General features: G+C 36.9%; 1 pseudogene; it reads right to left on the bottom strand.

Moving 5' to 3' along the window:
• Positions 1-42: 42 nt before the first annotated feature.
• On the bottom strand, positions 43-3,953 carry LOC120204223 (annotated as a pseudogene).
• Positions 3,954-5,621: the final 1,668 nt, after the last annotated feature.

The raw sequence follows: 5,621 nt of genomic DNA, 5'->3' as shown, positions 1-5,621 counted from the left end.
GGCCATAGCTCCCAAGGAATGGAGTAAAATTCTCATAAAATCTCCAATAAAAAATTACATGGTATGATCAATTACTTGTATAGATACAAGTTTCTTTTTACAAAATATTATTACAGACAACATGCAAGAATCGTCAATTACTATGATCAGATACATGAACTTGAACTTGAGTCAGTACCTGGTTGAGCATCGCCACTGATTAAACTTTCCATTAACAGGGATCGTGTCCGTATCACTGTAAAACTTGGTTAAAGAAGACTGGTGCTATATCAAGCAGTTATGGATAAAGATTGAATCGGCCTCGAAAAACTAGAACTGTAAGAGCATCATTAAGTTCATTGAAGAAGCAATGAGAAGATAAACTGCAACGTATTTATTGTAGAGACCTGCATAAGAGAGAATGGCTGCTGAGCGAGAGAGAGGCAAAGACCATAATTAAAGTTCAATAAGTTTGAGTTTTAACTTTATTCAAAGATTATTCTGTCAACCCTATGTTCGGCCAATGTGACTCGGTGACTCAACATCAATTAAACAATTAGAGTCTGCTCGTCTCAAAGTGATTACGGTTATTTTAGTAAATCAGTGCATTTCTTACCACTTTGTGCATTTGTTTCTGCAGGTAGTGCAGGGATTCTTACAGCTGCATGCCAAAAATCCAGGTGAAATAAATAATAAAGACAAGAGAAGGAAAGAAGTGTCATGTTAATATGAAATCGGTTTATAATATGGACTACCATTGAGAGTACATACTTTTATTGCATGATGAAGCTGGAAAAAGCGATGGATTCGGCCATGGAGCTGGAATATTATCATTCAGATCACAAATGAAACTGATTCCAGAGAACTTGTCAAATGTCGCATCAGAGGGCAAACTTGGCAGGAGGCATCCAGATACTAAAATCAGTTGGGAAAAAAATACATGTTAGAAAATTCAGGCCATATGAGCAAGTTAAAGAAATTACAAGTAACAATTAAAATGATATAGATGTTGGACAACTTTAAAGTGCACGAAATAGGAACAATTCCGTGTAGCTAAAAGCAAGATTATGCAGCCAATTATGAAGGGTGTAAGCATCTTACCCTGATTTCCAACTGTTGCATACAAGTTGTTGGTAATCGGTGTCAAAATCGATCATGGCGCAAAAAGAAAGAATCTAGTGTTAGTACAAGTTCAAAATTGTCACATAAATATCACTTCGTTTTGCTCATTCCAGGTACATCAAAATACAAAACCAACCTTGAAGGGAGAAATCCTTGAGGCTTATGTGACATAGGCTATAAACATTTTTGGTGACATAAATATCACTTCGTTTTGCTCATTCCAGGTACATCAAAATACAAAACCAACCTTGAAGGGAGAAATCCTTGAGGCTTATGTGACATAGGCTATAAACATTTTTGGTGACATAAATATCACTTCGTTTTGCTCATTCCAGGTACATCAAAATACAAAACCAACCTTGAAGGGAGAAATCCTTGAGGCTTATGTGACATAGGCTATAAACATTTTTGGTGATATTGTATTTCTGTAGCTTCAACCCGAAGGAGGTAGCACAATCCAAAGCTTGTAAGTTGGTGACAAGGGTCTGCTTTTGCAAGTGAGAGACATAGCTATCCATGGCATCACAACATGTTCTTGGGTTACTTATTCCATTTCCACAGCTGTTCACAACATGCTTCATATTGGGGAAAACAAGAGGGCAAACTGAAGGAGAAAACAACATAAGAAAAGAATTGAAATATGTGGTCAAAGACGTAAGAAAAGTTCCTGTGTCACTCGATATCCAAAGGGATTTTCTTATATGCATTAATCAGATGGCAAGAGGTGAATCCTAATCTAAGTAGATAACATATTAATTAGGGGAAATTCGAAACTCACCTTTGTTAACATTGCAATTGGTTAGTCCTCTAAGAATTTCCTTTGCATGATAAGGGTCAAGTTTACTTGCCAGCCACCGAAGGACAACAGTTTTACAATCATTTACCCTTGTTGAGTGCTCAGGTAAAACATGGGGCCCATCCATGCTCAAAGGATCAGAAGCTTTCAGTGCAAGTCTTGTTGCAGCATCTGATATGGCACCTTGACAAACTTGGTCACAACATTCTTTCACAGGATCAATCTTTTCACATGAAGCAAGAAGCTCAGACGAATTTACAGTGTTCTCGAACTCATCAACATCTTTTACTGGGCAAGACGCTTCGGTGAGGTTTGATGGATGAATTGAGCAAACCTGCTTGAGATTTTCACCAGCACCCTGGCCTTCTAAGACTTGCTCAACATCTGAGAGACAAGGCTTGGCAAGGGTCCTGTTTAAAGCAAGCACACCAGCCTCTTTACTTAATTGACCAACGAGTATCACGAGAGTTGCATGTAGCTGCGGACAACATATTACATTTGCCAACAATGGAGCAAATGCAGCCCAACAATCGATTGAGGTCATGGTCATCAAATCTTGTGCAGCAGTGAAATTCAACATACAGAGTCCTACAAAAGGCCAAATGCAAAATATAATTCGACACTAAAATCCCAACTGTTTTCAGATTCCAATGTGCCCGACTATGTAAAAAGTACCTGATAATTTCGGGATAGTACTATTTGTGAAGAGTGTCAATGGGGAGGCGCAAGAAGAGGAAGAAATGGCTGAGGAGATGCACTCGGAGTAATTTCAGGTAAAAAAGCATCAGCTCCCCTCTCTGTTAACATATAACTTTTAAGATGATCTGTTGGGCTGGATAAACACTCATGGAAGCCTGAAATGAGAGCAAGGAAGAACATACATACCCTTTAGCAAGATAACCCGACAAATAAAATGTAAACTTTTCTGTTTTCCACACATGATATAACTATATAAGTACATATTCGTCTGTGACATCCAACCACAAAAGAAAAGAAAAACGATAGAAATCTAACAAAACATATTCAAGACTTGAGAATTGCTATCGTAACTCGTCTAAAGCTTAATGCTTACACCTTAAACTACTGCTTTGTATTGGTCGCAATGGCAACGTCAATGATAAGACCCTCCCATGTATGTTCATCGTATTTCAAGCTATAACGGTTCCCACCTATCTATTTTACTCATTCCAGCATCAATAAAAGCCATTTACAAATTAGTCAAGGGACCTCAAACACCTTCATGGTCAACCTCCCTGTGAATGTCTAAGGAGGTATATGAAAATCAAGATCAATACATTTCTAAGCACAAGTTTTGCTAAATTACCTCAAATGGTTTTCTAAGACAGTTATACCCTTGTTCAAGAAGCAATCATTATCAATGCTTAAATAATTTTTTTTTAAGAAAATGTAAACAACTATAAGAATCAGGGATTGACCAGGAGCGGGTGGAGACAGTCGCACCCATAAAATTTTAAAATTACCTTATATTTTAGTTTTTTTATGTATTTTTCATTGAAAATCCGTTTTCAAACATAGTTATTTTTAAGAAACAAATCACGCCGAAGCCCCGACACTTCAACCACAACCGCAATTTAGTACTAGTCAACCACACATTACCATTCCTTTACATTTTCATTTCATCATATTAATAGTGCCTAAACCCAATAACATTTAACATAGACAACAAAGCATTCAAGCTTTGTAACACAAAAAGAGTATCAAAGTAACAACTAAGCAACAAAGGAGAGGCTCCATAAGTTAGCTCTTTTACAAGAAACTGCAGTGATATTTTCTACCAAGAAGAATCCATTTCTCTAGGTTCAAAAATAGAAAGCAAAACAATGACCCCAATCACCAAAATTCTTAAAACCAACAGATCATGCTAAAATAAACCAACCCCAAAGAAGGAAACAAGTTGAAAACATCACCCACAGGCAAGAAACATAAACAGCTCAATGAGTAACATGGTGAGACCGTGCTTGAGTGACACCCCGACACTCATAATCTTCTTTTTTTTTTAACTTAAAATAAGGTTTGCCAAAACAAGGAAGAAAAAACAAAGACCCAACAATTGTTAAGAAGCTAGGGAAGCGTGGGAATGAAAAGACCAAAAGGAAGAAGACATGGGAGAGAGAAGAAGAAGAAGAAGAGAGGCGGCATGAATGAGCTTCCAAAGAATGGTGGGGACAAACAAAGAGGAAGAAAAATGAACAAAAAGGAAAGCGGCGAGGAGTAACGAGTAATGAAAATAGCTGTCCTATTGAGGGAGAGGAGACCCTACAATCGAATTAAAATCAACACTCACCCACTACTCTTTCAGTGCATTAACGCAATGTATTGCCTTTTCCCCCCATTTTTCGAACTTTGTTTATTAAGGCATCTTTGACACGTTTGAGGATAGCATAAATATAAAGTGTTTAGAAAATTATTTTCTGATGACATAAATAGTATACTATAAAAGATGTACAAAGTCTATGATGTCTTTGGGAAGACGATTGAAAAACAATGCGTCTTCTCGAAAGTGTATGATCTACGATAATAATAAAGAAGAAAAGATATTATTGTTTTTCCAAAAACATTATGTTACTCAAAGGTTTGAAAAACCTATGAACAAAACTCAATAAAAAGAAGAAAAAGAAATTGGTTTTTCAGAAAGAAGAACGTGAATTTTGTGACGGGCTGATGGAGTTATCACAAGAAAGCGGTGGAATGGTTGTAGTTGTTTTGAAATACAAAGACTTGGTTTTGTATAATAAAACAAAGCTCTACAAATTAGATCAAAATAGGGGTTTTGGAGAGGAAGATATTAGGTGGTGGAGGAAGATGTATGACAACAAGAGGGACGGCGGAGATGGTGGATCAAAATAATGATATTCATAACGTCAGAATTTAACCTTTTTTCTTCTCTACGATGATGATTAAAGACGGATAATAGATTCAATATAAAGTATGAGTTTATCCGATACTGTAATATATAACACTCTCATCGATAGTTATTGTGGGCGTGGTAATATCGACAAGGCATTTGCCTGTTCTTTGCATGTGTGGGTGCGTTCAACAAGCAAAAGAACTAATTAATGAAGAGAATGGTTCTAGAGGGCCTGATTCCGGATTCTATTACATACACGACGCTCATTACCTCTTCTGCTAATAATTGTAACCCAGATGAAGTCATTGAATTGCATGACTACTTGGTGCTGAAAGGAGTGGTTCCTTACAGACCAATATATAGCAGGCTCATTAGCTGTGTTTTGCTACATGAAATCTATGCCTTTTCTCATCAGGTGAAGGATGACAGTAAAGGCTTTTACATTGAACCATGCTGATGAGACAATGGAATACAGTAGTTGTAATGGTTTATGACTGTTTGTTGGTGTCAAAGTAACTTGTCCACATGAGAAGGTAGAAATAGGAGAACAAGGGTGAGGTAGTTTTATTAAGGTCGCATCGTGTTACTCGGTTATGCTCAAAAGATTTTATAGGACCATAATAGTTACTTGTAGGCTAGCAAACTAAGTGGATATAGTCATATAACAGTAGATTTGGTTCTAATAGGTCACGTAGGCCTATAAAAAGTAATATAAATTAGTCGAGGCTTCCCGTTATTTAGATTTTAGAGTCCCTTCTTCAAGAAACGTTCTCTCTATGTCTTCTAGAGTTCGATTGGTGCCGGAAATTCGAAAGTGTTTTAAAGGTTTTCAACGATTATGGGGCATAAGAATGG

This window comes from Hibiscus syriacus, unplaced genomic scaffold, assembly GCF_006381635.1.
Source record: "Hibiscus syriacus cultivar Baekdansim isolate YM2019G1 unplaced genomic scaffold, ASM638163v2 tig00010533_pilon, whole genome shotgun sequence".
Taxonomy (NCBI): Eukaryota; Viridiplantae; Streptophyta; class Magnoliopsida; order Malvales; family Malvaceae; genus Hibiscus; species Hibiscus syriacus.
This window is presented reverse-complemented; position numbering and strand designations above follow the sequence as displayed.